The 12,344-nt window shown below is 41.1% G+C and overlaps 1 long non-coding RNA gene across 2 annotated transcripts; it reads left to right on the top strand.

Annotated features, from left to right (window-relative positions):
• Nucleotides 1-23: 23 nt before the first annotated feature.
• LOC146768369 (uncharacterized) lies at nucleotides 24-12,169 on the top strand. Of its 2 annotated transcripts, none has more exons than XR_014952869.1 (3): nucleotides 24-642; nucleotides 7,461-7,608; nucleotides 10,752-12,169. It is a non-coding gene; the product is annotated as an uncharacterized LOC146768369 (long non-coding RNA). The 2 variants fall into 2 exon arrangements; XR_014952870.1 differs by having other exon boundaries at nucleotides 58-642; nucleotides 10,755-12,169.
• Nucleotides 12,170-12,344: the final 175 nt, after the last annotated feature.

Here is a 12,344-nt window from a genome sequence, read left to right as displayed (position 1 = left end):
CGCCGCGGCCCCGCCCTCCCGGCGGGACGCGGCAGCGGCGGCGGGACGGGCCCGGCCGCGCCCAGCGGCGCCCGGCTGCGGCTCGGGAAACGCCGCCGGGACGGTCGGGTCCAGCCCCTAACCCGGCACTGCCCGGCCCGCCGCCAAAACGCGTCCGCAAGGGCCACATCCGCACGCTTCCAGAGATGGCGCCTCCGCCGCTTCCCTGGAGAGCCCGTTCCAATGCCCGGCAGCCCCGCCGGCGGGGCGGCCGTTCCCGGTGGCCAGGCTGAACCTCCCGGGGCACCGCCTGGGGCCGTTTGCTCCTGTCCCGTCGGTGTTGCCGGGGAGACGAGGCCGGCCCCGGCTGTGCACAGCCTCCTCCTTGCAGAGGGTGATGAGGTCTTCCCTTGACGTGCAGGTGTTAGAAGGATAAATGGCTTCTCGGTGGAATTGGCTTGTTAAAAGTTTAGTATTTGACATGGTTCAGTGATCTCGGATGGTCCGCTAAGCTTGAGGAGAAGGATGTGCCACTGAGAGTGGACACAAAAGAATGCAGCATTTGCAGGTCACCAGAAAGTTTGGCAGAACTCCCGAGATAAGGACGGAAGTGACAAAGCCAACTCTGCAACTGTGCTGGAATCGGCTGGAGCTGAGTATAAGGTAATTCTGACAGGGAGATTGCAACCACCGACCCATGGGCTCAGGAGAAGGCCTGGCCATAGCGATTAATTAGAGTGAGTATGAGGGAATTACTTAACTAACAGAAGATAGAATACAAATTAATAAGAGAACTATGCAACTTGTTGCCAGTGAACATTAATGCCTTTGTTTGCTAAAATGTATAAATAGGGAAACATATTGGTAGTCAGTGTGCTGGCTTTGTGGATTTGCTGCTCGGCAGTCCTCTGCTCAGGACTGTAAGTAAATAAAACACCTCGACTCAGATTGTGGACTGGCTTCTTAAATATCAGGTGAATGAACCTATTTTGAACAACAACCTGAGCCTCCCTTTTCCAGGCTAAGCAACCCCAGCTTCCTCAGCCACTCCTCATCAGACTGTGCCCAGACCTTTCACATTTCACTATTACCAAAGCTGAAATGACTCTACAGATGTAACTGTTGGTTATTTTTTTCCTGATAAAAAACCCTAGACCACAGTCTCCCACCATTTCCACTGAAGTAAAAATGATTAGGGACTTAATATCATCAGTAAAATCACCTCAGTGCTGACAATTTACAGGTTGAGCAATATCCTACAGATACCTCCTGGGCGACAGAAATATTTGATAAATTACATTTATCATGATCATAGAATCAGAATCATAGAATTGTCAGGGGTAGAAGTGACCTTGGTGTCCGGCCAAAAGCACAGGTACTGCCAAACTCTTGATCAAACGTGGGAAAAAGCTCAAACATCGAATATCCCGTTCATATGGGAAGAGGCGAGTAATATTAAAATTAAGTTTATTGTCATTATTAAGTGCAAATATTTAAAGTAAAGCATGAAAGGATAGATGGGAATATATGGGGCATGATTTATGGCGTGGTGTGGCTGTAGTTAGCGTTTGTACCGGGAGAGGGAAGTGTTTGCCCAGAAAAGGAAGATGCAGCGGGAGGGGCGGCCTGACCCGCGCTTGGGTGGCTGGTTCCAGGCGCTGCTCCGCTAATGGGGAGGTGGAGGCACCCTGCCAGCCCAGAGTTTGTCACCTCATCCATAACTGAAATCATTGCTTGACACTGCCTAAGAAACGTGGGCAATGCCAGAGGATGCCAATTCCTTTCAAACCATGGGGGAAGAGGCTTCATGACATTGAAAATAAGGCTCCACATGATCTGTCTTTTTTGAATGAGTCACCTGCGTGTGCTTTGAGACTTGCTGAATGTTGTTCATTCAGGCTTGGGCGAAAGTTTACTTCCCCCCTCCCCCTCCACTATTTCTCATCTCTTACTTTAATAAATTAAATAATATTATCAGCTGAATAAATGGCCATTCTAAATGAACAATTTGAAATTATTCTAGCCCCCATCTCTTGCTGTAAGAAAGAGAAACAAAGAAGAACTCTATAAATTGGTTATAAAAAAAGCTTTACACTTTAAAAAGATGATAGAAGTGAAAGTAAGGAGATACTGCTAAAGAAAATTGAGTCATTTTTGACTAGAAATATTCCTTAAGCCAAGACTAATGTTTTAGATGAACGGAGAGAACTGCCAACATACTGAAAAAGCAGTGCAGTATATTTGTTAATGAGTACAACATGACTGAGGAGTTTTTTTCCTTGGGGTAGGAACAGATAAAGAACAATGTGATTTAATAGTGGTTTATAGCCACCTCTTGTTCTGTACCGAATTTTTCCCGTTTGGAACGGTGTTACTTTCTCGCGGAGAGGTGGGGATGAGCGCTGGGCTGTTAGTGCTCCTGTTGTGCTGCGGACAGATGAGGCTGCAGTGCCTGAAGAAGCTCTCGCCCCAGCAGCTGCTGTGCACCCCGGGCAGAGCCCTGCCCTGCAATGTCAGCGGCGTGGCACTTCTGCTTGCCAACGTGGTGGTGTCACCGTGCAGCACCTGACAACATCGCTTAGAGCCATCCTCATCACCTTAACAGAGGTGCCAAACTGTGCTCTGGGCTGGCAGACAAAATCTGATTTGGGGGATCAGAAACTCAATCAGAGGAGTAGTGCTGCATACCCGTGAATTAAAATGCCGCAGTTATCCTGGATATAAAGAGCAGTCAGTGATATTGTCAATGTAGCTAATTATAAATTAGATATGTTAGTATGTTAGAAAAAGCTGTGTCTTCTGGTATGTGCTAGGTGGAAAGCTAGCACAGCTAAGGTGGGGAAAAAGAAGTAAATATTGCTTTCTATAATAGTATTATACGCCAAATAATTTTTCAGCCCAGATTTAAAGCTATCACCAGTTGAAAGCTCAGATAGATGAAAGCAATCAACAGCAACAGTATCTCAGGAGACCTGTGTACTCAGAGGTCAGTTGCTAGAACAGATGTTCTATCATTTTATGTCAAGAGGCTGTGTAGATGGAATTACAAAAAACTTCACCCAGATGCTGTCTTTTGGAGTAAAACCCCGTTCCAAGATCAATCTTTCAATTTTAATTTCTGTTACCACTTCTGCAGAAGGGCATATCTGGAGACCTGAAGCCTCCGATCTCTGATAGCCTGAGGGCTTAGTGCTTTGTTCTCCCTTCTTAGTTTCCAGCTCTCATGCTGAAGTGCTTTTCTTCTCAACCCATTTCCTTCCCCACCACCTTGCACACCCTTCAGTGCAGAACTACAGGGTGGATAAATTGCCTTAGGAGCCTGGTTTAACTAGCTTACCTGTTGTTTCCACACCAGTCATGGGAAGTTGCACAAGGCAGTTTTATCTTTTAAACATTGATGAATACAAGGTGTCCTACCTTAGGCACTTAATTTTAAGGTGGCGTCCTGCCAGTCACTGTAGCTTGTTACTGACTGTGAGGTACAATTAATAATGTGTGGACTGACGAAGGAGAAGCAAGATTAACACAAAGCACAGCCCTTCAGGAAAACTTAAATAACATTTTTATAACGTGAATAACAGAGAATCTTTCTGCATTTTATTAGTATATTACACTTTTCACCAAAATATGTATTCAACTTTTATGTTTGTCAAATCTCGTTATGATGTTCTTGTCCATTTAATACTTTCAGGGTTTCCTCTTGATTTATTGAATAAATTGCTGGGGAATATATACCATATGATCCCATTCTCTCATACCAGTTACAGCAGAAGTGTTTTATTGATATATTTTGTATTTTGGTGGCATTTTTAAAAATAATTTGGCAAGAGTACCTAGGAAGGGTTCATTTATGTAGAAGATTTTGGATTCACCTAGAAGACTTATATGCTTCACTTATGAATCTGAGAATGACTGATTTTTCTATTCTTCATCTTTATCTGGGATATGGGACTTGCTGGCATAGATCTCCTGGAATACTACCAGGCATTATACTTCATTTTTATCAATTTATATCTGCAGATAGGTGGAAATATGGTCACAAACAGCAGTGATTGTCAAATGGCCCACTAAGGACTTAAATTACCAAGACCAGGGATTTTACCTTAGAGTCAAAAACTTGCAAAAGTGTTTAGCATATATTGTTTGTTTTATCCCAATGTAGAGAATGTGGGGAGTTTTTGCCATAAGAATTTACTAAAATTCATATCTGTGTGCTACTAATACTATGGAAATCTTTTTTTCAGAAGCAAGGCATCACAATCTGGCTGCTATTCACAAAAACCATGCTATCAACAGCTCTTCCCTTCACATAGCAATATTTTTTTGGATTCTAACCTAGCAATACTACTGTGATTTCAGCAGAGAACTTGAATTAGTTGGACATTTTTTTAGCAAGAATTTCCTTACAATGTGTCTCTCATTTTGAGCATACGCCGACATGGAACCCCTTTAATTTAATTCATGAGTGCATTATAATGTCTAATTTAGTTATTAAAGAATGCAGGAAGGCATCTTCTGGACCAGATACCCATGCTTCTATACCACAAGTGTATGGGGTTACTTTCACATCTGCCAGTGGTATGAATTCTGAATGAATTCTGGTATGAATGTTGTTTTTTTGTGATTATGATACCATTTTTGCAAATTCAGTTCCTGTGGTTTGGACTATTGAAGCTCATTCTTTCCTCCTTGTCATTTTCTTTTTGACCTTCCTTGTCAATATTCAGGAAAAATATAGCTCTGCCCCAAAGATCTTCTAGTTCAAACAGACACATAAAAATCCATACAAAAGCCAGTGGAAGAGGTAGGCAGATAATTCTAATCATAAGCTTTTAAAAATGAGCTTTTCTTTGACTGTAAATTTGAAATGAGAGAGCAAAGATACCTAGCAATCCAGGACTGGGGCAATAAGAAAGAAGTCAAGCAAGTTAAAATAAGAAAACAAGAGCCCAGAAAGATATAGGTGAATAGAAAGAGTGTGATGACCCACCCTTAAGGGGAAGGAAGTGGGGGTAAGGGGTAAGAAGGGGTCAGAGTTATGAGTGCTGGAGGGTGAGCTTGGGCTCAGTGGAGAGGGAGAGAAGGAGCCATTGGAAGAATAAAAGAAGCTAAAGCAGGGAGATCCCATTTTAACTCAAATGTTCAGCCTGCTTTGGAAGAAATCCACTATGCTACAAATGTTTTAATTTGGGTGCCCAATAGTTCTCTGTGTGGGGCTTGGTTAATGAGGAAATGGTCCCCACCAGTGTTTAGTTCAGTCCGAATAACCTCTGACATGCATAGGCAAGAGGAAAAGAAGGAATCAACTCTTGTATTTCAAGCTACAGAGATGCAACCAGGAAAAGCCCTGCTGAGGCTGTGTAGCGGGAATTCATAAAAAAATCTCCCCAAACAAGGCAAACTATCTGGGTGAAGTTTTTATATAAGAAGTTGTTGCACTGTTCACTGCTGTATCTCTTATGTACTTCAGAACAGGGCATAATTTACAAGAAGGGATCCTCTAGGACAGTTGCTGCATGATCACTATATGCTGTTCTCACATGTTTGTTTTCCTTAACAACGAGTGAAGAAAGAATGGGAAAATATTTTTTAAATTGTAGTGAAATTCAGTATAGTATCTTAAAATATGTAAGGCCTACAGCTAACAATGTTATTAAAATACTTGAAAAAAAAACCTCAAAAAGCATAGGGAGGACCAGCAGCAAACTGTACATGTCACATCTCTGAGCTCACTTTATGAATATGTTCCTTTCTACTAAATCTGTGTTTGGATTTTGTTTTGGGTTAGGTTTTTTTCAAAACCCACAAGTTCTCCATACCCAAATAGAAGTTTGTAAAGTACCTTGCTCTTTGGGGACCTGGGTTTCACCTCAGCCTCCTGGTGTCTAAATGTCATTTTAGATTGTGCACACATGGGGGTTTTGTGTCCCCCTCTCAGATGGATTGTGGCTGGAAACTGCCAGCTTAAAGCAACTGACATTCTCTAAGAGCCATCTGAAGACAAAGTGAAAAAATCCAGCCGTGTCCATGTGTAAATTCTAACTAAGGCATGTGTCATTGATAAACTTTGCTATTGGGGCTCTCTGTTATACTTTATTTATATCAACTTAAGGCCTGAAAGAATGTCGCTTTGGCTGCCTTTCAAAACCTGAGAACTGAGCATATGTGGATTTATTGAAAGGGAAATTAGTCACTCTTACTCTTTAGAGAAACCAATAATTTTAAAATCCCTGCAATATCAATATGCCTTCTCATGATATAAATGCCCCAGAGGTTTTCTTGTTTTGAACATTTCCTTAGTGCGATTATCTAACTACTAAAACACAGTTCACCTACTGAAGTAGGTAAAGAGTAGTATAGCTTGTTAGATCAAAACGTCTGAACAGACTTGGAATCAGTGGAGTGTTTACATTTTTGTCAGTTATCTCCAAGTGCTCACTGCTATTAGGAGCTGTCTTTTTCCAGGCAGCCTTGCATGTCATAAAGTACTGGAGAAAACTCATTAAGAGATCCATTGTCCTTTAACATTGCAATTTGTAGCAAACCTAAAGCTGTTTACTCTCACTCTCACATGCATATTCATCCACACCTTCGGCAAGGTGAGCTGTGGAAGAAGATAGTGCAGGTCCAGAAGATTAAGTGTTGTTGCTATGTTGCAATCTGCTATGGTGATGCAACCAAACTCTTTTCCAAGGGGTCCTCATATCCTGTGTGACCATAAATTGTGGTAAACAGGTTGCTGAGACTGTCTTGGAAAATCCTCTCTAGTCTCCCAGCAGGAGAATCAATCTAAGTGACAGCAAAGAAAAAAAGACAACACTCATATCCATGTTGCCAAAGTGGTATCAGTTGATAGCAGAGCCTTCTTAGGCTCTGAGACTGCTCAGAAAATGTCCCTAGTCATCACTGGGCAGAATGGTAAGGCTGTTTTTTTCTTGGGTCCCTCCTAGATGAAGAGCTTTGAATCTAAGCTCTGGAATTAATCACTCCTACAAAAGATGTAGGAATGGTGGGCTCTGATACATTGAGACGAAAGGCGAGGTGTAGAAGACCTACTAACTTGTGTTCAATTTTAGATCTCATAAATAGCTCTGTTCCTTCAATAAGGCCCAGATCCCCATCATGTATGGAACTAAAGTGAGGGTTCCAGCCTTCATAAACTCATCTTCTGACAAAATCAAGGGGTGTTTCAGGATTTAGGTGAGAAAGTGACACTGTGGTGGTCTGTTGCCCTTACAGAGAGCCTAGGACAAGTATGCTTGTCTCTTAGGCACTCAGTTAAGTACCATAAATTAGATGGGATGGATCTCAGTGACAGAAGTAACTTAATGATCTCCCCTACTTGTGCTGTGTTGTGGCAAGTGGAGCAGACCAGCATACTGCAGGATGCTTGCACACACCCACTCTTAAGCAGGCTTCAGCTTAGGAGTAATGGCTAAATTGACTTGCTCAAGATAATCTCAGATCTGTTGCTTTTCCAGATGACTGCTGACCTTAGATGCTTCTTACAAAACTGAAGAAAAATTTGATCAACCTTCTCACTTTTTCTGGGACTTGATTATGGTCCTGAGACAGAGAACTATGAAACCTGATTGCAAACTGCATGTATCAAGAGATACATCTAACACTGTAAGTCTTGCAATGTCACTGTGATTCCTCTCCTTAGTTAGCTGGTTCCTCAGACTCTCACAAGTCTGGATTCTTTGCATATTCACAATCATTATATTAACAATTTTCTCACAACATTTGGTATTGAATTCTTCATAATGAGACTTAAATTCTCTAACTATTCAAATAGTTTGGCATAGTTACTGGCCACTGGCTTTTTTATTGTTGAGGAATTTCACAATTATGTAATTAAAACAAGAGTGTTTGTATTGACGCATAAGAAACTGAGCCCCTGAGCTATGATTTTGGATTTTAAACCAGTTGTTAGAGCTTGTGCTCAGAGATGTGACAGCAACAGATTCGTAAAAAACAATTCAGGATCAAGGTTTCACTAGATCATTGTTAATAATACAGTCTGCTAGCATATATGTGAAGCATGGAGGTAGCTCCAAAGAAAAATTCCTAGACAAGTTCCTGTGCTTTGCTGAACCTTGGGATCTGGGCAAACAGCTGAAGGAGAGCATTCATTACCATACAAGAAAGTTCTCCTGGCTCTTGGGGAAGAAGTTGAAGGGAAAGGACACACTGGAATTAGTTTCACTTTCTTTACTTTCCCTTGACTCTAAGTGCCAGTTTAAGTGACATTGTGGTGGCTTTTCTCCTTGTTTTTATGTTGCTTTGCACTCCTTCAGAGCAGGTGGGAGAAAAAAAAAAAAGAACTAATTGCATGGAGAAATATGTGCAGAGTTGCCTAACACACAAAGTCAGTCCACCAAACAAAATATATTTCCTCCTGAATTTTTAGGTAGGACTAGTAATCTGAGGTGCCCCTGTACTTCACAGCAGTAAGGATGCTCAGGTAACAGTGTGTTTTCTATCCTGAAGATAGAGTACCCAAATGACAAAATATAACACCTGACTACAGCTTTCTATCAATTATATTGTTTTATGTTATATATAACTTACCTACTTAAGTTTCACATATAAATTACTTCCCTGGGTTGCCCAAGGTAACAGTAATAATTTTCCAGAGTATTCACCTGAAGGTTCCTAAGATTATTCAGGTATCTATTAGACTCTATAGAGACTAAATATAGCCACATGGAACCTTCCTTTAAAATCCAGGCCTGGAAGAATAATTTCTGTTTCAAGAGCAGGCGGCAGGGCTGGCCATTTTCTTGGTGAAGCTGTAGATCTAAAAATGTTTTAAAATTTCTGTGGTTTCTTCACATGAGAAAAGTGTAAATCAGAGAAAGATGTGTTGCAAGAAAGGCCATCTGAAGCAGAGCAAGCAGTACACACAAATCTTATCCCAGCTTTTTGAGCTGGGGACATTTGGTTGAAGGGGAAATTGGGAGTTGCTGGTGGTAGGATCAAGCTTCCTGGAGCAGTGGTGATGCTGTTTGCAGCCAGTCAGTGTTGCCATATCTCGCTAATTCTGTGCCCATGTTCTCACAGGTAGGGGCTGGTAGACCTTAGTTTTACAGTATATATGGCAACAATGCAAGTTAATGTTTTTCTCTACAGATATAGCACAACATTTTTGCTGCTTTTACAGGAGGGATAGAGCCGACCTCAGAGTCCTGTTTTTAAATCCTAAATTCTGTCTACCTACTCAGTATAGGCCTTTCATTTAAGGAGAAACAATAATTGTTTTGGTCAGCTGCTGTCTGTTTTGTAAATGAGGCAAAGGGTGGTTTTCCTTAGTCAGTTACAAATATCTTGTGAACTAGTGTATTTTTTCTGTGTGTTTGTATTTCTACTCCATCTTTCGGCCAACTTCCTTAAAATATTTTGCAGGTGTTTCTGTGGGAATACTCACAAAATTGTTCTTTGGTTGAAAAAATTCATCAGCATCTGTAGTGGATAGTGAGAGAAACTGGAGAGGAGTCTTTTAGGCATTGATGAATAGGACCAATGATCTGTTTAAAGCCAAGCAAAAATTTAAGTGATTTACCACATCAGGCCTTTAGATCTTTGCCAAATGTCATCAAGAAAATTGTTGGTAGTGTTCACATCTCCTACAGCTCTGCCAGCCTCAGACTTTAATTATTAGAGCAAACTACTGTTTTACTTAGTAAAAAAGAAATTTGACAAGCCTTGAAGAAAAATGAACTGGTTTTGTGACAGATTGCTACACACAGAAATCTTGTGTGACAGTGGCAAGATTTAATCTGGTTGACTGCCCTGGAGAAAGGACTCTAAAGACTGTGTTTGCAGAGAATCAGTGAATAGAGGGATGGACATCTGCTGGGTAAATCCTCTGTTGCCAGGCTATAGAGTTTTTAAAACACAGCAAATTTCATTGAGATACTGCTAACTTCTGTTGCCTAAACTACTATGGCATTCAGTGAGGGGCATGGGACAGTCTACTTTAAGACTCACAACCATGATATGAGCACTACTAGAAAAAAATGCTGCTCCATTAAATTCAAATTCTGAAGTGTTATACTCACCACAGTGTTCTTGAAGTTTCTTCTCTCTCTGGTTGGCACATAAATGACATAATTTGTTCTGATATATTAGTTGCAGGATTAGAAGGCAACTCAAAAGTCCTTTAGCTGATGTTTCAATTAATGTATTTTTCAAATGCACACACTTCATGCTCTAGAATTTAATGTTTATGCCATTATAGTTGTTATTATATGAACCACACTAAATGAGGTCCAGGTTGTATGTGGTTCTGGATGGCATTAGTGGTGTGTTGGTGAGCATTCTTTGCTGTCACCTAATGATGCCACAGGTTCTGTGTGGTGCCTGAGATGTTTACACAGTGTGGCGGATCTGACACAGCCAGTGACCATACCCTTGGCAGTGGGAGAAGGTAGCCCTGAGAAGTAAAGCACCAAGGAATAAATGTCTGAATAAATCCCTTCTCCTTGGATTTTCATCCCTTTTGAAAAGAAGCAATGGGTCTGATTCTGTCCTTCCACAGGTATTATATTTGGTATCTTCTCAGATGTTTAATCTCATGTGAAGGAGAAATATGTGGTGTGCGCTCCCTCCTAGTGCCTGACAGGCCTGGTTACACTGACAATAAATTACAGCAAATACTTTATTTTCGCTAAGCTGTACTTATCACATATTTTAGCTAATGATCAAAGAATTTACCAGTTCTAGGTTTGATGTAGTTTCTGGTTTTGTTTTTGTTTTTATTTTCCCAGCAGAACTTCAGCTTCTTCACCTGATTTCCTCAACTTCTTTCTCAAAATGTTCAAAAATTAGGGCTGTACCTTGCAAGATGCTGCATGTGCACTGGAAAAAAGCTGACCTAGTGTTATCGGGGTGTTTGAGCATGGGGACTCCTCTGGCTGCAGCATCAGCAGTGGAAGGGGAGAGCTGCCTCCATCAACTGTAGACAACAACCATGTACTTCTCAAATGGTGATTAAACTTTCAAAACAAGGCTTGCCTGGGCTCCAGGGAGCTTGTTCTTGGTGCTCCATGTGGCAGGACTATCATTCCTCATCCCATTCCTATGGAGTGAGTAGCTCAGAGCATGGCCAGAGTGCTGTGGGACTCAGTTCCAGATGGGTTTGTGCAGCCTGTTACATGGTGTACACTCATTTTCACTGCCTCTCTGTGCTTGGAAAGAGAGCAGTATTCCTGGCTCTTTTTCCTGCTTTCACAGCCATATATTCATACAAGGTTTTTACCCTGGCTGGTATAATCACAAAGGAAATAGAGCAGTAGCCTTTCAAATTAAGGGAAAAGAGCAAATCAAAAGACATCAGTCTCCTGAGCCAGAGTCCCAACTACCACAGGGTTGGGAAAAATGCCATGCACATGATTTTGCTGCATGCTAAAATAAAGGGAAGTGAAATGAAAAAATATATCACCATGTTCTTTAAAAGTACCTACAGAGTTGAAGCAACCACAAGCTATGCTGTACAGATGGTTTTTCTCTTGCCAGGGAGAAGTGCAGTGAGGCCAGAGTCTTTTAATCTGTCATATATATAACTGAAGATTTGCAGTTGGAATCAGACTTGAAAATGTAAATGGCTTTTCAATTGCAGACTCTGGTCCATAATAATGGCTTTAATTCAAAGCTTTGTCTGGGTAGAACGACAACAGTTCTGCCTGTGGTTTTTCTTGCCTTATTTTATTTTTAGAATTTTCTCATGTGTAAGATGCCACAAGATGAACGCAGACTGGGAGACCTTGTGGTGATGTCTGAAATAAATAAAATACTCTCCTTCTCCACAAAAAGAGTTAATTCAGTGAGTGAAGAGTCCTGACCTGGACTTTTGACCACCTTCCCACTCCTGACCTGGCTAATCTGGATAAAATGGTATCCAGAGATCCAATCTATCTTTGGAATTAGTTTTTTTTTCCATGAAATCATCAGCTGCTGACAGCTTTTGCATCTTAAAGTTAAAAATTGGGGAAAATCAGTGATTGGTCATTTTTAAATGCTACCAATTAAAGCAAATTCAAAGGTGTTTAGAATTGAAGTGTCTCTGGTGTTCAAATTCAACAATTGTGTTTTTTTAAAAATGAAGGTACCTCCTTTTTGTATTCCCCTTTTCAGCATGTACATTTCTGCAGCTCTTGTTTATTAAAGTTTGTTTATTGAAGATCCATGTTTGACTTCATAAAATGCACCTGTTTAAATGTTGATACCAATGAGAATTTAGTATAAAAATGGGACCTGCAAGTCCAAATACTGCTGTGGATGTATTTTCCACTGCAGACAGTGTTTTGTTGCTTGGAGACCTACGGTGTGTTCTTGCTTTTCTTTTTTCTTCCAAAGTTGAG

The sequence above is a fragment of the Lonchura striata genome, chromosome 2, assembly GCF_050655825.1.
Source record: "Lonchura striata isolate lonStrDom1 chromosome 2, ASM5065582v1, whole genome shotgun sequence".
NCBI classification, from domain to species: domain Eukaryota; kingdom Metazoa; phylum Chordata; class Aves; order Passeriformes; family Estrildidae; genus Lonchura; species Lonchura striata.
This window is presented reverse-complemented; position numbering and strand designations above follow the sequence as displayed.